The 22,190-nt window shown below is 40.2% G+C and overlaps 1 long non-coding RNA gene and 1 other non-coding gene across 2 annotated transcripts; one reads left to right on the forward strand and one right to left on the reverse strand.

The window, feature by feature from the left end:
• Positions 1 to 449: 449 nt before the first annotated feature.
• LOC104842849 lies at positions 450 to 17,698 on the reverse strand. Its single transcript, XR_775499.1, has 3 exons — positions 17,688 to 17,698; positions 1,084 to 1,087; positions 450 to 537 (listed from the first exon to the last, which is right to left on the reverse strand). It is a non-coding gene; the product is annotated as an uncharacterized LOC104842849 (long non-coding RNA).
• On the forward strand, positions 14,607 to 14,678 carry TRNAG-UCC. Its single transcript has one exon. It is a non-coding gene; the product is annotated as a tRNA-Gly (tRNA).
• Positions 17,699 to 22,190: the final 4,492 nt, after the last annotated feature.

Genomic DNA, 22,190 nt, shown 5'->3' on the forward strand with positions numbered 1-22,190 from the left:
ACTGGATATCACAGGATAATTCAGGTTGGAGAGGACCTCAGGAAGTCTCTTGTCCAACCTCCTGCTCAAAGCAGGATTAGCCATGACATCAGAGCAGGTTACTCAAGTCTTTGACCACTCGGGTTTTGAAAACTCCCAAGGATAGAGATTGCAGAGCCTTACTGGGCAACCTGTTTCTCTGTTCAATAATTTTCCTGGGGAAAAGGGTTTCCCTGTATCCAGACTGAGCTCCCTTATTTCAATTTCCACCTATTGTCTCGAGCTCCCATCATACAGCACTGTAGGCCAACCCCACCTTCTCATAGACCTCCCCTAGGTACTGGGGAAAGGCTGCTTTTGGGTCTGAAGTCCCTTCTCCCCCAAACCTCCCTTCTTCAGTCAGAGCAGTCCCAGCTCCCTCAGCTGCTTTGCATAGGGTAAATGCTTCAGCCCCAACCACCTCTGTGGCCTTTGCTGAATTTACTCCAGTTTGTTAATGTCTTTCCTGTACTGGGGGGCTAAAACTGGATGTAATATCTTGATGTGGTCTAATGAGTGCTGAGCAGATGGGATGATCCCTTTCCTCTGTCTCCTGACCATGACCTGTTCACACAGCCCAGGACACTGTCAGCCCTTGTTGTTCCCACCAGGACCAAGGGCCCTTCCCACAGACCTGCTCGCTGGCCACCCCAGCCCACTCCTGTACCACTGCAAGGGACTCCTCCCTTCCCCGTGCTGGACTGGGCATTGGTCCTGGCTGGATTTCATAAGGTTCCTGTTGGCCCATTCCTCCAGCCTGCCCAGGTCCTTCTGGATGGCAGCCCTGCTCTTGAGTGTATTACCTTGTCCCCCAGTTGTGTGTCACCTGCAACTCAGGTCAGAGTGCACTCACTTGTTCCACCCAACCCAAACTGTGAATTCTATACAGAGCCTATCAGAACTCTATACAGAGCACACTCACTTGCCATCTTCCACTTAAAGATGCTAAGAACAGATCTAAGGATAGACCCCTGTAATACTCCACTTGTTACCAACCTCCATTAACCACTGCCCTCTGAGCCTCACTGTCTAATCATTTTTTTATGCATCCTGTTGTTCACCCACCCAACTGTAAAATCCAGCTTTCAGTACAAGAATATTGTGGGGAGATTTTGTGGGATGGTTGGTCAGGCATGATTTAACCTCAGTAACCAGTATAGCTGCCAAGCTGAGTGTTCCTGATCACTGTCTTCTTCCTCATGTTCCTGGAAATGTGCTCTAAGAGGACTTGCTCCCCAATTTTTCCAGGGACTGAAGTAAGGATGACCAGTCTGTAGTTCTTCAGATTGTCCTTTTTGCCTTTTTTTTCAAAAGGGAGCAACAAAAGACAACCTCCTGTGTTCTGCACAGCCTTTCAAAGATGTTAGAGAACAGCCTTGCACATCAGTCAGTTCTTCCAGCGTCCTTGGATGCATCCTGGCAGGTTCCGTATATGGTTGAGTTCTCCAAGAAGTCTTTGACTCTATCCTAGAATCATAGAATCATTTAGGTTGGAAAGGACCTTTAAGATCATCGAGTCCAACTGTTCACCTAACACTGCCATGTCCACCACTAAACGATGTCCCTAAACACCGCATCTACATGTCTTTTAAATACCTCCAGGGATGGTGACTCAACCACTTCCTTGGGCAGCCTGTTCCAATGTCTGACAACCCTTTTGGTGAAGAATTTTTTCCTAATATCCAATCTAAACCTCTCCTGGCACAACTTGAGGCCATTTCCTCTCATCCTATTGCTTGTTACTTGGCAGAAGAGACCGACACTCACCTCGCTACAATCTCCTTTCAGGTAGTTGTAGAGAGCGATAAGGTCTCCCCTCAGCCTCCTTTTCTCCAGACTAAACAACCCCAGTTCCCTCAGCTGCTCCTTGTAAGACTTGTGCTCTAGACCCCTCACTAACTTTTTTGCCCTTCTCTGGACACGCTCCAGCACCTCAATGTCTTCCTGCAGTGAGGGGCCCAAAACTGAACACAGTATTTGAGGTGCAGCCTCAACAGTGCTGAGTACAGGGGACGATCGCTTCCCTAGTCCTGCTGGCCACACTGGTTCTGATACAAGCCAGGATGCTATTGGCCTTCTTGGCCACCTGGGCACACTGCCAGCTCATACTTAGCCAACTGTCGACCAACACCTCCAGGTCCTTTTCTGCCAGGTAGCTTTCCAGCCACTCTTCCCCAAGCCTGTAGCATTGCATGGGGTTGTTGTGACCAAAGTGCAGGACCTGGCCTTTAGCCTTGTTGAATCTCATACAATTGGCCTCAGTCCACCGATCCAGCCTGTCCAGATCCCTCTGTAAAGCCTTCTTACCCTCAGGCAGATCAACACTCCCATCCATCTTGGTGTCATCTGCAAACTTACTGAGGGTGCACTCCATACACTTGTCCAGATCATTAATAAAGATATTAAACAGAACTGGCTCCAATACTGAGCCTTGAGGAACGTCACCTGTGACCGGCTGCCAACTGAATTTAAATCCATTCATCACCACTCTTTGGGCTCAGCCATCCAGCCAGTTTTTTACCCAGCAAAGCATATGCCCATCCATGCCATGAGCAGCCAGTTTCTCCAGGAGAATGATGTGGGAAATGGTGTCAAAGGCTTTACTAAAGTCTAGGTAGACAACATCCACAGCCTTGCCCTCATCCACTAAGCAGGTCACCTTGTCATAGAAGGAGATCAGGTTAGTCAAGTCCTCATTTATTCTTTGTAGCTTTCCTCCTCGAGCCTCACCTCTAAGCACAGAGGCGTGGGAGACCTTGTTAGGGAAGACTAGGACAAAGAAGATACTGAGTACCTCAGCCTTATCTGTGTCTACTGTTTCTAAATCAGTGCACCCATTTCCCTTGTCCAACTTTTTAATAGGAACTTAATTGTAGTTTCTTGTTTCTCGTGATGTCTGCACAAGCTTCAGCTGCATTTGAGCTTTGGGTTTCCTAACACCACCCATACATACCCAGGAATTGTTTCTAGATTACTTCTTTACAGCTTATCCCTGCTTCCTCTTCCTGTATGTTGCCTCTTTGCATTTGAGTTCCATCACAAATTTCCTGCTTAGTCAAGCTGTTGACCTGATATATCTGTTTTCCTGACTATCAGGATAGACTGTTCTTATGCTTGGAGGATGCTGTCCTCAAAGACCTGTCAGTTTTCCTGAGCTCCTTTGCCTTTCAGTGCTGTCTCCCTGAGGATCCCACCAACCTGTCCCTGAATAAACTGAAGACTGCTTGCCTGAAGTCTAGGGTTGCAGTCCACTATGCTCCTTCTTCATCACCCTCAGGATTTGGAACACCACTGTCACTACAGCCAAGGCTACCACTGTGCATCACATCACTAGTTAGCTCTTCTTTGTTACTGAATAGCAGATCCACCTCTGTACCACCCCTGGTTGGCCCACCCAGTACCCATATCAAGAAGTTGTCCTTGACATCCTTCAGAAGCCTTATTGACTGCTTGTGCTCTTCTGGCAAAGATCTGCAAGGTTAAAGTCCTTCTGAGAATCAGGGTCTGTGATAAAGTGTCTTCTTCAGGCCTATTTTTTTTCTTTTTTAATAATGTTTTAATAATCACAGTTCCTATCAGGGAAATAAAATAATTGTTCTAAGAATGTTCTGATTATGAAGGGGTCTGGAATCTGTAGCTCCCATGTCACAGGAAAACTCTAGATTGTAAGAAGCCTAACACTACATCTTTCTCAAGCTTTCTTGTGAAGCTGGGCTTTCATGCCATATACTTTCATGCAGTTTAAATTAGACTAGCGATGGAAGCACTATTTCATCTCCTGGGCACTGTGGTCCTTACCTCTTTTGTATTGAATAGACAGTGGCCAGAGCACTCCCCAAGTGTGTGCACTAACTGGACGACCAGTGCCAGATGAGTAACAAGTACTATGTTTGGCACAGAATTTGTAGCCAGCAGTAGGTTACCCTGTTTTTCATAACAAGCTTAGTACTAGATATGAAAAGCATGTTGCTTCTGAGTGAGACTATTTCAGCGAAACCAGGCACCACTCCTGCCTCTGCCCAGAATACAAAATACAGAGAGTCTTTGCTTTCTCTGAAGACCAGTGTCAGTAGTTTCAGTGAGATCTTAATAATCAGCTACTTTTTATGACTAGAATCTTAGTTACATTTAGAAATTTTACTCATGAATGGTACTATCTGTTTTCCTTCTTGATTTTTCTTTTTTCTCTTTTGGCTTCAAAAAGAAATGAAGGAATAAAGTGAGAAACATTCAAAATATAATGACAAGAAGACAAGTATGTCCTCTGGTTTAAACCTATTCAGTTAGCTGCAGTCCCAGTGGGAATGAATTTGTTCCATTGCTTTCTCTTCTCTATTTTGTTCTTTGATTATTGCATTTTATTTTATTTCACTTCATTTCATATGTTTTCTTTTCATTTTATTCTGTCATTCTTACTGTTTCTCATGTTTTCTTTTATATTTCTTCAGGTTTTAGGAGCAAAGCTTGAATATGTCAGAAGAGCATTTCAGGTGTGTTAGGGAAATCATTGCAGCAAAGCTGCTTCAGTCTAATGTTCTTGAAAAACCTCTTTCTTCAGAATTATTTGCTTTGTAGAAGTTTCACTTTTATCCAGGGTTTGAGTGGTAGACATTTATTTCCCTTACATTCTTTTTTTTTTTTTTTTTGGTGGTTTATCTCTAAGACATTAAATAAACGAAGTTTCTTTCATTAGGCTTCCTTTTGTTTCCACAAGGGTGAAGGAATTCATCAAAGCAAAGGTCAGATGAGACAGGTCTCTATCTGATTTTTAAAACAAATAGTCTTTCTAGGAGAGAGGATAAGGTTTCCTACTAAAGCATGATTTTCAGAATGTGTTGGGCACCTGCAGCTCCCCCTAACTTCAGAGGAATAGGTGCATGCTAGGCATCTCTGAAAAATTAGCACAGTGCCCTTCCATTGCACTTCTCCAGACTGTGCCAAACACAACAGGAACCCAATGGAAACAAAGGGATTTATCCTGAAACAGGTGCACATATGGATTCAGGGGTTAAAAAAGGGAATGTCTGTGTTAGCATAACGTGCTTGCCCACTTGATATTTCATCTAAGCCTGTGTTAACTGTTCCTTCCATATGACCAACTTGCTCACTATGGCGTATTTGGCAAAACTACAGTAGGTGATATGAAATGGAGACAGAGTGAAAAAAATGTGGGGAGGGAGTTAAAACTACATCACGTTGGTTAAAACCAAACAGCCTGTACAATGCGGGACAGAAAAATGATGTACTATAAAGACATTTTACTTTCTGTTGACAACTTACAGAGGAATCAGGCAGTGCTTCTGAATCTTTGTAAGAAATAATCCTAAATATGAGACATACCAGTCCTTAAGATGGAAATTTTAGGCAAAGAAAACCTACTATAGCATGAAAAGTCAGGAGAATTTGTTGGCTTGGCATTCATGAACAGAACTGCAGATCCTACACTGAATGTCAAACAGCAAAGAAAAGAAAGAAAGGTCTACACAGCTCTCAGATAGTACACCCTGCCAAAATAAGCATGGCAAGGGGGGAGTCTTCAGAGAGACATGGCTGAAGCATCTGTTTTATTTTAATAGTCATTACCTTGACATGCAAGGCATAAAGGCTTTCATAATACTGTCCTTAGCATTATTAGTCATGTGATATGTTATCTGATTAAAATCTTTCCACTACTAGTAGGACTCTGTAGAAAATAATCCTTTCCTCTGGGGCGTTTGTAAGACTCGGTATGCTTGAAAGTCAAGAGACCCTGATAAAAGGCATCAGTGTGAGAATGTATTGCACATCTTTAGCTTACACAGTCATGAGACCCATGTATTTCCTTCATATTTTATTGTGTGGAGACATAAAGATAGCAGAAGTTTTTAGAGGCACTAGGCTGGATATGATAGAGCAATTAAGGAAAAGGAAAATCTGGTATCATGACTTGCCAGACCTTGTCTGAACTTGCCTTGGCCTGTTTTGCGTGTTTTTCCTCCTTGTTAAACTGCAACATCTTTCTAATGACCAGATGTCTATTTCCAATTTGTTTAACTTGTGCTTAACTTTGAATAATATCATGTGATGTAACTGTAATTTTTCTATAGGTAGTTTTAACAAGTAGTTTTTCTTTGCAGAATGAAATATGTGGCTCCAGCATAATGATGCAGTGTTAGAGCAATACAAGTGTGGTGTGATGGCAATGAGAACCTAGGATGCAGTGTGGAGGAGTACAGAGTGGTAAAAGACAGGGCACAGAATGACACTGGAGACCCCTGGGGTACAAAAACTCCACAATGGTCAGTTAAAGAAGTGCAAACATGGGAGCTAAGAAAAACTGGTTTAGGGGTAGCAAAGAGAATAAAGAATAAGGATCTGAGGTAAGTAAAACATACCATAATTACTAAACTCAGGTGCAATGTGAAGAAAGATCAAGGTATGAAAATGTGTAATCTATAAAAACGTATAAAAATATCCCCACCTGAAGCCTAGGGGAAGGTGAAAAACCATTAGCAACATACTGCTCCATGCAAAGGGAGAATCCCATCATCAACATCACTCTCCTCAGGGATCCTATTGACTCACTGTAGCTGCCTTGTTGTCTCTCAGGAAGATTGGCTCTGTTGGCCTTAGGATAGAGAGCTGCAGTGGAAAACAGCATACCCAGAGAAAAAGTGTAGAAAATAGGAAGTTTTATGTAACAATTTGTAATGGTATTATTAATGACATTTGATTTCTATTAACTAGAGTATTTGGACTAGAAGAATGTTGAATATTTGATGAATTTGGTGAATGTTAATATCATTTTAACTGCACTAATAATAACTTTTTTGTATTTTAGCTAGGTTTTAGTAGGGCTAACAATAAATTCTTGGCTAACATGTATGGTGTTCTCCCCTTCTTATGCATAAGCAGAGTTAGAAGTTACAAATACAAAATTAGATAATGGTGACTTACATCTACTGTATAACATCTGATCTGTGGAAACTCTGTATATCTGCCTTTAGCCAAAACAACTGCAGGTCAACTTGATTTGCAGTGAATATGAATTATACTCCGTGGTGCAATTTGCTTTTGCAGATCATGGCCAGTGCATGAAGAACAAACAAACAATTCTACAGCTCATCTGATGTCTGATAACTTGGTGAATCACAGTAGCTGGAGGATTAGGTATCAAAATAATAAAATTCTAGACCAAATCATAACAAAAGAAAGATAAGAAAATGTATCCAATGTACCTAAATCTGTTCTAAAAAGCATTTACAGTTGATCCAATGGAATGTTGGTATAACTTGTAATGTAATTTAATTTTTAGACAATAAAATTCCAATTTAAGAACTATACAAGAGTGTCTAGAGAAAGTTTTGATTAAAATAATGTAATTATCGGTATACAGTGTATTGACAGCTGAAAAACTTTAATTCCAAATAAACTTGCACAGAAATTGACACTGAGACAATAAAAGGCATGAATTATGAGTCATAAAATTATTGTTGTGCACTTATGTTTATAAATTCAGTCTTAGTCTGTCCTAACTAACAGTGTTAAGACAGAACTGTAAGAGAGGCTTTCCTGAATTGCAGCAAGAATTTGAAACAATAAAATATTTTCCCTCAAAAATGAATATGTATTTTGAAACCAAATTTTTTTCCAGAAAGCTTCCCCAGCAAAATGACTAAAACTGATGGTCCTCACCAGGAATGGGTTATATGATCTAATGCACATGTTAAACCTCAGAACAAAAGTCATTTTGCAAAGAGAAATACTCACAATCACCTTAATTAGTGCACCCCATTGCCATAGAAGTCAATTTCTACACTGAAGTGCAAGAATCAAGTGGCTTAATTGCTCATTTGTCTGTAGGCCTCTGGGATAGAGAATGTTAGTTTATTTAATGCATAAATTCTCCAGAGTAATTTCCCCCATATTTATTTTCCACTGGTGCATCAATCATATTCATTTGACAGGGTTCTGGAAAACGTAATCTTTTGGACTGACCGTAAAAAATGAAATATGCCAACCTTTTCAGAAGGTGATGGGAAAAAAGAAATCCCTACACAACTAAATGCAAGTACTATGTTATACATATTTCCATGTGCATATTTCCCTGAAGAGGCAGAACTTACTCAGTAATTCCCTACTATTCCCTTTCAACTTCCAGAAAGATGGAGAGGGAGTAAAGCAGAATCTTAGACTCCAGATCACTGTACACATGTCCAGCATTATATAGCAAGGATAAATGAAAAGATGAATTATTTCTGTGGCCAAAATCAATCAGGATAACCTAGTCTAAAACAAAAGCAGAAATTTTCCCCTACAAGAGATAGTAAGAGAGAAAGGGATAAAATAAATTGACAAAATAAATCTGAATCTTTGTCTATGGAGTCTGAATCCTTCTGCTACTAAAAAAATAAATTCCCATTCTCAGTCAGGTCTTTGTATTCAGTCTTCACTGTAAATTTTCCAGTGATGTCTTCTGACATTAGGTGGAGGCTGTAGGTGTCCCTTGCCTAGCTTATAAACGTGCCAAGAAAGCAGTCTGAAGAAAGGAGGAATGGGAATGAAGAAGAGGAGTGTGCTGGAGGGTAAAAAAAAGGAAAACTACCCTACTGAATCTTTGGGCTTCTTTAATCATATATGATGCTGAACTATGTACATGACTTCTACATTTTCAGTCTGTAGAAATAAAGAGGTCCTTTTACTACTCTTCTCTGTTACTGTATCTATAAATCTGATCATATAGAACAGACATTGTTATGGAAATGGGGTACAAGTTTAAGGGTGAAAGTGTCTGAAGCCTACCTGCTTAAGGACTTCAGATCTGGCTAATACATCTGGAATAGTGACAGAAGGCTGTGTAGCTGCCCTCTTGACTCAGCCACATGAACTTAAATAAAAAATAACCCTTATATTTTAATAACCCTCTTTGTTTGGGGTTGGATTTTTAAAAATGTTTGTTTGTGGTGTTGTCAAATGGAGCAAGTTCAGTGACTTCTGTTTCCTTGAGGCACCATAGAGAGCCAGTAAAGTTCTTGCTGATTGAGTAGCTCATTTCTAAATATTAAATTATTTCTAAGGCATGCATTGTGTTCATTCTGAAAACTTCTAAATCACTGTTGAATGTCTTGTATCTGGCCTGCACAGAAAATCATCAGTATCCGTACATTAATGAACCTCAAGCTTTGTCTTCCCAGATGACATTCCCATTCTCAAAATACCATAACTGCCAATAAGAACAATTTAGACTGGGAGAAAATGACAGTTGTTATTTTGTGATTTATCATGAATTTAAAAATGTTTAGGTTATATGAATGTCACCTTGGGTAAAACTTTTAAGTTTGAGCTATCCACTTCATATTTTTAACATCAATAGAAAGAAAAAGGTCCCTCCAGAAGGTGGTTCACCAGCTTATTTTAGACACTTATCCCAGGCTGAGGTCAATCACCCTCTGAAGGTGCCCATGCACATTTCTGCATAGCATCCCAGCTTCTAAAGCCAAGTGAATACATGAAAAAAATCTCAGTTCAGGTTTTCACTTAACTTCCTATCCCCTGATAATTCAAAGAAAAGCTAAAGAATAAAACCAATAATGGCTTAAGAATTTTTTAAGATTTTTTTAAACAATTGCTTATTATTTTGGGGACAGTTGCCTGGTTTTCAGTCGATTTCATCATTGGGATGGCTAGAAAGAAGCTGACTGGTGAGTTTTTTATTTTAGCTGTACTATAGTATACTATACTATGTCAGGGCTCCATGGCATCTGGGACAGTGAGCTCTCCTTAGCACTAAGAATCGTATTCCGCAGTAAAGTTGATTTTATTTTTTCAAGTTAACAGCTTACTGTTAATTATAGTACTATGAATTTTACATACACCAGAGAAAGAATCATGTTGCTTGCCACTAAATTTCTGTGAGTTATTGGTAGAGAAAAGAATACATAATTTCTTTTTCAAAAGTTGATCATTTTTCTAGATGTTAATAAAAAAAGACTCATAATCATTGTGAGAAATGATAGAATTACTAATATTTTCTATTAAATCCAGAATCATGGCATTTGTTAACCAGAGAAAATATAATTTATGACTGTTAGAAATTAAAAAAGCAACTAAGCTAACAAGTGTTATGAATGTTAATAAATATTTGCAAGACTTATTGATGGACAGCAAAAAGTCCAGAATTTTGAAATGTTATATTTATAGTCCATTTTAAAGTATTCCTAAATTTAGTTGTTATCTTCTTTGATAAAGATAAACATGTATCTATGTGTATGTTCTCTTTACTGTATGTTAAGGACTGACCACTCAAGGAGACTGACCTTGATGCAACAAAGTATATAACTATGTGAATAATTTGATTGGATAATAGCATTTGGCAAACTGAAGTCAGGACCTAAGATGATCAGGTTATATAAAAAAGAATAGAATTAAGAAGAAAAGTAGGTAAGATTTTCAAGCAAAAGCCTCATGAAGGTTGATTAATTTTTTAATTTAACTTATACTTGGCTTATCCTAAGTAAATTACTTCTAAAAACTTTTTTTTTTTCTTTTTGTGTATTAGGTCTAAGTACATAAAGCTTTCAAACAGCTTCCAAATGACCATGTGTCTGTAATATTATTATACCACTATCTGCCTAACAGATTTCAGGCAGTTTTCTTTTCTGAAACTTAGATGTCTTTTATTTTGAAGATTTAATGCTGTTTCTTTACTGGAGGAGTTCATAAAACTTGTCATGGGTAATAGACAGCTTCTGTTCAGATGGTACCACTAAAGTGTTCTGAAATCTTTTGGGATATGTTCTTCTTTTTAACCTTTTGCTCTCACATGGACTAAGGAATCCATTGGACCTGCAATATAAGCATATTATCCTTCCAGACCGACTAAACCGAGATCTATACTCTGTGGAGAAATAATTGCCAGAAAACTGGACAAATTCAGTGTTGGTTTGACCTAGGTTTTATTGTTTATGTTTGAATAGCTTCTAGATTTCTACAGGCTGTGGATTTGCAGCACCTCAATTACACAATTAGCTGAGGCCTTGCACCGTAAACAAAAAGTATATGTAGCATGCCCAGATCCTCAGCAGTAACAGAGGTCACTAGCAGTGAGCAAGGCATGTCCTCAGCCAGAAAAGCTGTGTTGCTGCACCTGCACTGAGCAGTCTTTGAAACCAGGGTTAATTGACATGTTAGCGTGATGATGCACTAAGTAGTTGAAGATGATATTGCAGCAAAGCCAGTCACATATGCAACTAATTTCCAAACAAAGGAAACCTTTAATAAGAAAGCAGAGAGTGTGTCATTACGTGTGCGGTAGGAATCCTTTTAATTATGCCACAGTAAAGTATTTCCTCTCTGCTATATGCAGTAGACTCACAGTCAACAGATTTGTTGCCTAGATTAGGCAGATTAGGAAAGGGTACCATTGCACGCTCATCTTGTTCTGATAAGAAGTAATAAGGGTTAATTTGACCTGCTTGTTCATCAAGTGCTACTGGAATCTGTGTACATATGTGTGTGTGTGAGAGAGAGGGAAAACAAGAAATAATCAGGACAAATTTCATGCAGAGCCCCTGATTTGGCAGTGTGTGTGTATTGTCTGAACACAGACGAGTTACTGAACTGAAGGAGACTTTGCATTTGGGACTGGAACACTGGGGTCAGATTTCAACAGATTTCCAGGTGCCTACAGATGTTCAGAAGTGTTTCTAGAATTCCTGAAGCAGGATAAGACTACTTTGACTTTGGTAATGCGACCCTCTGAGTTTATCTGCAACTTTGGGTGCTTAAATTCTTTAGGAACCTCGCGGGTGTTTAAGCAGCTTTATGAACTGAGACCCAGGTGGCTGCCTTTCACAAAGCTCCCCTTAGCCTGTCCCGCTTCTCTGTCCTGTTCTGCCCAACCACTTCAGCTTCCAGCTTTCTCAGAGCAGGCAATCCTCAGCCAGTGCTTTTTCTCAGTTCAAAGGGGGCCCATCTCTCTTTCCAGTTCTACCACACAGTTTTAAAATCATCCTCTTCACTCTGTATTGCCTTAAAATATGGGAGGGTGGGATCACAAAGATGACACAGTTAAGGCTACAACTTGAAGAAAGAGAAATATCATTCTTAGCAAGAAAAACATACACACTTCCTCCAGACTGTCTTCCTTACTAAAGTTATTCAAATTTCCTAAACGGTAAGGTGATGATTTTCAAACAGTAGTCCACAGACTTTCACGTTCCATGGAATATTTTTGCAGGGAAGTATGCAAAGAATAGCCTTTTGTGAGGATTGTTAAACCATACTCTTCAGTAATGTTGGAAACAACTGTTGCTAGGCTTAAATTTATTATCCATGCTTTTGCAGTTTTACCAGAAAATATTTATGGTGTCTACAGATTAAAAGAAAAGCATGAAAATCATTACAATAATGTATGTATTTTTCAGAAGTGATTACGATTAGTGAGTTTGATGTGTCCTGTGGCATCATCTTCTTAAATCATTAGCCTACTGGCTAAGGGCTGAGGGCCCACGTAAAAGGGTTCCACAAGTGCACAGAAAATCTGGTGCCAAAAGGAATGGTTTGCTGTGTATGCCCCACATAACTGAAGTGTGAGTTTGCAAAGCAATACATGTACAGTGCATGTCAAATAAAGTGAAAATAGACTCTACATTGTTCAGCAGAGCCCTCTTAGCTTGTTCTGTTAGGTCTTAGTTATAAATACACTTAACAGTATGCACTCACAGCCTATTTGCAGAGCCTTCCAAATAAGATCTTGGCTGTTTTTTCTGTTTTTTTAAATTGCGAGGAGAAAATGAGAGAAGACTTGATATCTTACTACGATGTAGCTGTGCTCTGTAGACTTTTCTCTAAGGTTGCATAAAATTTCACCAATACAAACACTAAATGTTTCTGGGTAAAATGGCCAGAGTATGCACAGGACTGAGGGACCTGTTATGGACTTATTCATTCCTCAGATGCAGGCAAAGTGACAGTAGGGGTCAGGAATCAGGAGACCAATGGATGTCTAACCAATATTAGGTCTCACAACTTTTCTAACAACCATTGCAGTAAGCTTGAGACTGAGAACTTGAGAGTGAAAGACACCTAAAAGTCTCTTTATTACAGAACTGAGAGCTGGCACAGAATGTTTTCACCCATAAACTTGCTGAAAAAGCAATACATTCCTGCCTGTTGTACTGGTTTTGGCTGGAATAGAGTTAATTTTCTTCATAGTAGCTAGTATGAGGCTATGTTTTGGATTGGTGCTGGAAACAGTGTTGATAATGCCGAGATGTTTTTGTTACTGCTGAGCAGTGCTTACCCAGAGCCAAGGCCTTTTCTGCTTCTCACCCACCCCACCAGCGAGGAGGCTGGGGGAGCACAAGGAGTTGGGGGGGGACACAGCCGGGACAGCTGACCCCCACTGACACAAGGGATATCCCAGACCATACGATGTCATGCTCAGCATGTAAAGCTGGGGGAAGAAAAAGGAAGGGGCATGTTCCGAGTGATGGCGTTTGCCTTCCCAAGTCCCCGTCAGGCGTGTTGGAGCCCTGCTGTCCTGGAGGTGGCTGAACACCTGCCTGCCATGGGAAGCGGTGAATGAATTCCTTGGGTTACTTTGCTTGCATATGTGGCTTTTGCTTTCCCTATTAAACTGTCTTTATCTAAACCCATGAGTTTTCTAACTTTTATTCTTCTGATTCTGTCTCCATCCCACTGGGGGAGAGTGAGCGAGCGGCTGTGTGGGGCTTAGTTGCCGCCTGGGGTTAAACCATGACACATGTTAAGAACCAGGTCTGTCTGTAAACAGGACATTCTCAGAAAAGAAATCACAGATGCCCTAGAATGCCCTGGGTTATTCATAGGATATCCTCATAGCACGTGAGTTTTGAGAATTTGTCCCTCTAAAGTAGTTTGTTGGCTCTATCCGTTGTAATAGAAAACCTTTCATCATACATTATGTGATAAAAATGTACTTAAGTTTGAGATTCAAAATTTCAAACTTGTGTTTCAGATAATCCTCTTTCAAATATCAACCTTTTGCTAATCTGTTCAGTTTATTTTCAGCTACATTTTCCATGTGATCTTGTGTTTCTTTGGATGATACTGAGAAGAGAAAAACAGTAGCTGAGGGAAAGGACAACATACATCATTCATATAATTTTTTTTCCACCTAACCTTTCAAACATGAAATAAAAAGTTCATCATAGGTCAACATTAATGCTGGCAAGAGTATTCCTTTTACTAAAAATGTTGAAATGAGGATGCTTGTTTCATTAGACTGGAGCTGCGAGCTGCCCTTTTTTCCAATTGTGCTATTATCTGCAGTGCCATTTCTGAAGGTTTTAGTCCTTTTATTTGGAATTTCTTTTAAACAAATCAGGACATTGGAAATATTTCACTCTAGGATACCTTAGGTTTTTTTCATTACTAAAAAAAAAAGAAAAAGAAGAGAAAAGAAAAAGTTTTCTAGTATCCTTGGCAGCTGTGAAGAAAACTGGAATATTTCCCTCAGGAGTCCTTTTCTGTGCTTGTGGTGAGCAGTTAGTAAGCCCTGTGGTTAGAGCAAGAACAGAGGGAAACTAGAAGAGAAAGAATTCAGGAACAGGAAAGCAGACACCGGCGCGTTGGTGGTATAGTGGTGAGCATAGCTGCCTTCCAAGCAGTTGACCCGGGTTCGATTCCCGGCCAACGCAGGTCCCTTTTTGACACCTTTCCGAGAGGAGCGGCTGGCACGCCGGTGAGTGGTGCTGCCACCCAGAGGGACCCCGACAGCCTGGAGAAACGGGGCACCGGGAGCTTCGTGAGGTTTCACAAGAAGTGCCAACTCCTGCACCTGGGGAGGAAGAGCGTGGGGAGGTGCAGGGGGCCACCCAGCTGGAGAGCAGATGGGCAGAAAAGGAGCAGGGGGTGGTTAAAGTGCTGGAGTGTTTCTGCTCTGAGGAAAGACAGAGCTGTTCAGCCTGGAGAAGAGAAGGCGGGGGGGGAATCTTATTAGTGTATATAAATAGCTGAACAGAGGGTTCAAGGAGGATGGAGCCGGGCTCTTTTCGGTGGTGCCCAGTAGCAGGACCAGAGGCAATGGGCACAAAGTGAAACACGGAAGGTTCTCGCTGAGCATCAGGAAACACTTTTTTACTGTGAGGGTGACCGAGCACTGGCACAGGTTGCCCCGGGAGGTTGTGGAGTCTCCATCTGTGGAGATATTCAAAAGCTGTCTGGACACAGTCCTGGACAACTGGCTGTAGGTGTACCTGCTTGAGCAGGGGGTTGGACCAGATGGTCTCCAGAGGTCCCTTCCAACCTCAGCTATTCTGTGATTCTATTATTCTGTGCATCAAGCCAAGGCAAGAACTGAGGGCAGAGGACCAATACAAGATGTTAGTGATTTCTCTAGGAGTGGGCATAGCACCAGGAGCTGGGCTGAGAGACAAGGCAGCCAAAGGAAGAAGTGTTACTCCAGCAGAGCTAGAGGAATGCATACAAGCTATGGTTCACTACAGAGCCAGTAGCTAGTGCCTTCAGGAGCCACCAGGTACATCAAAGTCTAGGCTTAAGCACCTCCCAGGAAGCCCCACTGTCTGAGTGCCCCTCCAGGTCTCTGAAAGTGCCAACCAGTCTTGGTGATGCAATTAATCAATGTCAATCCCATGGCTCAGAATCCTGTTGTACTTGAAACCTGACTCTTGACAACTGTTTCTGAGAAAATGTTCTATCCCAAAGTAATTTTGAAAATAATTTCTATTTTATTTCTAAAACCTGTTTATATGACAATTGCAGGCAGGAGCTACTCACATGACAGGCTGCAGTGTATGAAAGAATATTCGATTATACTGAATGTTGCTTCTTTTTTTTCAGTCTCTTTCTTTTCTTTTTTTCTCAAGAGGGAGAAAACGCACTTATAGGTTTATAACAATCAAAAGAAGGAAAGGGCTAAAGGACCTGAGCTAGCCCAGGGAGAAGTTCTAGCCATTTGCACTTCATAGCTGACTAAGAATGGGTAATGACTAGAGTTCCTAGGAGGAGTGGAGAAAGGGAGATACAGGCTGTGAAAATGTAGTTAAAATAAACTGGATAGATTTACGAAAGGCTGACATTTGAAAGAGGATCAAATCCTCTGTCCTTCTGGAAGAAAAGAGGTTCTGGAAGCAGTAGGTGGGTGATATGTCAGCAGGAGGCAATGGATTGAAAATCAAACCAGAGGAGGTGTACCTGCCCAGATTCTCTTTGCAACTCATAGGTTTCTAAACCTAAGGTGATGGGTCAAAATGATTAGCTGTTCTACTTGAGTCAAATTAGACTGCTGCTGGAAAAAAATATATAGTTGTTAATTTTCTTTGTCTGCTGAAGCCTGGATCCCACTGAGGGAAAATCCTTACATGAAAGCCTGGAAAATGCTCCAAAAAGGGTTGCTGAGACATCTAGCCCCAGAGGAACACAAGGTGTGCTCCACTTCAGAGCGAGGCCAGTGGCTGGTTGGAGCAAGCAAGGCATCACACTCCATAGTACATGGGCTATTCGAGGTCCATTCATAGCCACTCCTATCAACTTCAGACGTTAGGCTGAGCTTTCAGACGAGGAGTGAAGAGGAAGAAAACAACAGTATGAAAGTGCAAGAGGGATTTAGTCTCAGTGTCCTACATGCCCAATCCAGAGAGAAAATTTTCTGTTATTTCAGCTGCAAATTATAAGGCAACACTGTTTACCTCTCTTTGTAGCAGTTGTTCTCACAGATATATCTGTGCTTTCCAGATGTGCTCCTTACAGATTCTTATAGCTGTGGTCTTCTGCAGTAAACAGAAACACCAACCCAGGTATTTTCTCATGGCTCAAAAGCAGTAACTTTTCTGAAAACCTCTAAGCTATGAGATGCTTCTGGATTCTTTACTTTGTTTTACTGCACAGGAAGGCAATGTTGCCTTTTGTTCTTTGTTTTTGTTTTGACGCTTCAGTTAGAATTGTGCAAAGTCATGACAAAGTGTAACTGTTCCTGTAGTGTGCGTAATGATAGCAGCCTATGCTAGAAATAATCAAATAGTAGCATCTCACAGTCTATTAGGAATGAGCTGTAATGTAACTTTGCAATCCGCTACCAAGAAAGGTGCCTTCCTCATTCCAGTAGCAGAGTAAAAGCCACATTCAGATGCTACTTCATTATTTCTCTTTGATTTCTTCCTTCTTTTGGGAACAGGAAAAAAACGTATCTATTGCTAGTAAGGATGGCTTAGAAAGAGAAGGGAGAACTTTCCAGTAATATCTCCTCCCTGTTCACTTACTCATTGCAGGAGCAAAATGTCTAAAATGTTGAAAATAAATTGTCTACAAAACTTCTGCAGCATCCCTTTTCAAAAAGAACAGTCTTTGAGCTTTCCATCTACAATAATCCAAGCAAGATATTTCATTATTTTAATATTAATATTGAAACTTTTTAAAGAAATAAATAGTTAGTATTCTAACTGATATAATTCTGCTGCTTCCTTCTACTCTGTTTCTGTGCATTCACATTTTGGCTTTTGCCTTACAATTAATTTATATAATTTGGAAGTATAAAACAGACACATTTGTTCAGTGTTTGAAACATGCTTAGTGAAAGTAAGTGCAAAAATACTGAGGGTTTTGCACTTGCGCATTCTTCGTGCTTATAGGACAAGGGAGAAAGGAAGGAAGGAAGGAAAAAGGGGGAAGGAAGAGAAAGAAGGAATGACATAAAGGGAGAGAAAGGAGGAACACATATATACACCCACAGACATACACCCACATGCCGTTCTGAGTGCATGATTTGACTTACATAGCAAGAACATTCTGCCTGATAAATGCATAATAAACCAGTATATTTTTTCCATTTCTTCTCTGCACCTCCTTTAAAAAAAGACTCAGGGAATTTTTATACTCTAGCATATTTTTGGGCTATCCAGAAGGAAAAATATACTTCCAAGGATCTTACAAAAATTCTGTTAACACACATCTTGGCCTGAGATTTCTTTGAACATCAAAGCAAGCTACGAGTTAATTCACTTGCATCCAGCTGCCTTTGGTGGTATGCTCATCATACTGAGGAGACCCTTTTTTGTTTCCATCTTTCACTGCTTATGTCAAACAGTTTACAGAGAGGCAATATAAATTTGGACAGAGCGCTAGGAATGCCATCAATGAGTTTGGGAGTTTACATTGTGTTTGTGTGAGGTCACCGGGTGTTGTCTTCAATGATCTACGGCCTAGCGAATGCTTTTAAAGCCAGAGGCTACCCTCAGTGCCTTTAGTTACTCCATGTTAGGTTATGTTTTATTAGGAGGGCTCAGGCAATTCTTCTCTTGCATTTTTATGTAATGGATTTGTGAGTGTTCAGTGGTTTTTGTGGCATTTTCCTGTACTAATAACAAGAAGTCAGGTGACCAGTAAGTTAGATGATATTTAACCTAGCGGTGACAGATGTAGCAGAGGTGAAAGGGTTATATCTATGAATAAACAAAGTTTGAAAGCCTTTTAACACCATCTTTCACATCACGCTTATCTGACCTTTGCACAAGATGACTTCCACAGACTTACTACAATGGGAGAGGGGAAAAAAAAAAAAGCCAAGAACTTGCGGTTTTTTCTCTTTTTAAAAAAATTAAAATTAATCATTAAGAGTTTTATGTTGTCTTTCTAAATGAATGAACGAAGTGCTGGTGGTACTGCAGTGAGGATTTCACTTGGATGAAAAAATGTGGTAGATTTATTTTGGTCCCAGAGGGTGCTGACATTTTAACCCACTTATCTCTGATTTATTCAGTCCTTGACAGTCCCAAAAAAGTGATGCATTTTGCCTGAAGGCTCTGTAGGTGAGGCAAGTTGACATATGCTTTTTCTTTCTGTTAAGGGGGTGATCTCCTCTGCAGTCCAGTGGATGAAGCAGGGGAAAATGGAAAAGGGAAATGAAAATTTTCAAGATAAGGATTTTTCTTCTTTTTTTCAAGTTCCTTGGGTTTGTTTTATAAAAAAACCCCTTAGAATTTCTCTCATATAAGCTCACCCTTTAAAGGTCAATGTCTAGGTGATCAATAACAGTAAACAACAGGTTCTTAAAAAAAGATTTTTGTAGCATGGTAAAGGTAAAAGTAATCTGGGATATTTTTGAGTAATTAGTTATTTTACCTTTCCAATAAAAATACTCAGAGCCTACATAGTCATGACTCTATCTTGCTTAAGACTAGATGGAAGCATATTTGATATTTACACACTTAGATGAATTCCAACACATTTGATAGCATATGGGCCAGATCCCAGGGCCTGAGGTTTGGTTTTGTGCTGCACCACAGACAGATCCTGGTTTAAATCTTAGTGTCATGAACATCAGAGAATTACCATTAAAAAAGTCTGATCCTGTATTTCTGGGCTGTCTGTGAAGATGGAAGTAGAAGAATCCAAGGGAAAGGAAAATGAGCAGGATATGCTCATGGTGTACTTGTAGAGAAATGTCTTGCTTCAATAATTCTGGGAGAAAAGACGGGGTCCCGCCATCTCAGCTGGGAATGCACACAGGAGTTTGCTTTTCTGTATCTTGAAGACAAGAACCTTGTGTTTCTAGCTAGCGTACACTGCTTGTTGTTTTATTGCTACTGTCTTGTATTAGCCATTATAACAAGTCTTATGCTCTTAAAAATATGTTTATATATATTCTTATTTCTGCAAGACTCTAGGATGCAGCTTACCTAAACTGGGACTTAACTGAGGAAACATACACCCCAGGGAGCACAGAGCTTCTCCAGGGCATGAAGCATCGGCTGCCTCAGTAACCGATCTCGCCTTCGGACTCTGGCTTGCTGGGGAGAGGTGTTTTCTTGCCAGTTCAATGTCAAGATGTGCAGAAGGAGAAATGCAGAATCAGGAAGGTAATTTCTTTTACAAATGGCCATGTGCACAAGATGGGGGTTAAGTCTCCTCCCTTTTTACCGCTACAGTAGTTAATTTTTGACTGGAAATCACTTGCATTTTTTTTCAAAAATGAAATGAACTTAATCAGACTTCTGCTGTTTCCTTGTCTCATCTATAGTTCAGGGGGTGAAAAACAAATGAAAACTTAAAGACTTTTTTTCATTTTATTTCCCTGCTTCTTGTAGACGTTTACAATACTACAATGGTAATTTGAGCATAAGGCCATCTAGAGGAAGGAAAAAGTAATTAATGTTTTCTTCTACATGTTACCTTAGGGACTGCATTTTCCTAGGCATGCAAAGTTAAAAGCTGGCTTAGCTGGTCATAATGGGTCACGAACTGCCTGATAGAAACAATCAGTAGCACAAAGAAAGCAGAAATCCTGAGCAGGCTTCCACTTCGTACTCCTGTCTCTGCATTTACGTACTTCTTTTTCATCTGAGGTTGTCAACTACTTCAGAGCTATTAAAGTTAATGGAGTAATCCAGTTTCCAACAGCACAACGGCAAAATTGACTGTTGATGGACCACATCCATGTAGATGCCTAGGGCCTCATCCAAGTCTCCTTCAAGTCAAATGACACACAGCCACTGCATCCAATGGAAATTGGCTGACACCTTTAGCTGCAAGCACAGCCAGAACAGGAGACTCTGTTCTCTCTGTTCTGTATGCTCAGCAAGCCCAGGTATGGATGTCTGTTTGGGAGACACTTTAACATATTACTCAATTAGTAACTATTTTTCACTCCATCCCAGAAAGTAATGTCTTATTCTTGCTTGATAAATAAACAGACTAGCGTGTCTAGATGGTTTCTCAAGAGAACTAAATCCCTCTCACATTTTTTTCTCTACATTTCTGTCTGATGCTTCACAGCGGTTCAAGTACAATAACTAGCCTCAGTAACTCTTTCCTGACTCATATTGAGTCTTCAAACAATTAAGAAAATGAAACCTGAAATAAGGATTTATGTTCCCTGGATGGCATATGGTCATTTTTCAGAGGAAAAAAAAAAAAACCCAAACAAACCCACGGTGTGGTTAACATTTTCTTATGAAATATTCCCAGTCACACCACTGCTTTGTTGCATATATTTCTCTGACACTCCAGAGATTGTCCCAGAGCAAACATAGCATTAATCATCAGATTCTTTACTCATTCTCTGGTCAGTTCATTGGAACTGAGATTCTTCTGTACTCAGATAGGAAAAACTAAAAGCATAAATAATGCCACTGTCAAATCATTCTTGTTCCTCTTTGTGCATTCTTGGTAATTCTAGAAAAACTTTAAGATGGTGATCCTTCGTAGATGCCATTGAGAAGGCAGGTATCTTAAGAGCAGCAAGTTCTGTTATCTGCAATTTCTTTCTTCCAGGTTCTGAACTTAAAGTGTCTGTGTCATATTTAAAGGAAGTTTCTATAACTTCCTTTTATTAACATAGAATTTCATATTTTTACAGTTACACTTTAGGACAAACTGTTGATGACAAACACTTGTACTGTGCAGGTCTTAATGGACACTGAGATCTCTTCTCTTTCGAGACTCATGAATAGGAAAAAAAAAAGCAGCTTCTTTAAAAGAAATTATGTTTAATAATAAGTAAAAAAGCATGTTGGCTTAGGTGTTTCTACAGCCCCTATTACCGTAATGTTAGAGCAATTCAAAGTCTTTAGTGTATTCTGTGAAGTAGTGAAGAACTGTCATTCCCAATTTTGCAGATGAGGGAAAAAAGGCAATGTAGCTACATGTCTCTGAGGCATAAAAAAAGCCATCTGACTGCCTCAGGAAAGTCTGTGGCAGAACAGCTACTTGAATCCAGGTTTTCTAATGGGCTGACCAGTGGACTGTTCTTCCTCTCCTGCAGTTGGAAAAGTTATTTTAAAACTGCAAATATACCTTTTGATGCCTCAGAACAGTTTTCCCTCAGCAACTTCTCCCAGCGCCTTGTATTCTGGCGCCTCTCTCCGTTATCTTAATTTCTCCCTGCAGCTTTGTAGACACCTCCCTCCACTTCTTTCATTCTACCCAGTTCTAGCTGGAATCTGGCCCCGTGCTTCCCAGCCTGCCTTTCAGTGTTGGGAAGAGGAAAGGACAGATCATTAGTTCTCAATGGTTTTCTCAGCAGGTAATCCTAGCCAGATAAATTAGTCCATATTTAAAGCCCTAGGTCAGAGGGCTTTACTTTGTGGACAGTGGGAGGGTCTGACTTTCTGTGCAGCGAAGGCAAACCCTTAGAGAATGCCTCAGCACAGGCAATGCTTTTGCTGGCAATTAGAGCCAATTTGGTGTAAAATTAT

Source organism: Haliaeetus leucocephalus, unplaced genomic scaffold (genome assembly GCF_000737465.1).
Source record: "Haliaeetus leucocephalus isolate CR32 unplaced genomic scaffold, Haliaeetus_leucocephalus-4.0 Scaffold0, whole genome shotgun sequence".
In the NCBI taxonomy this organism is placed as follows: domain Eukaryota; kingdom Metazoa; phylum Chordata; class Aves; order Accipitriformes; family Accipitridae; genus Haliaeetus; species Haliaeetus leucocephalus.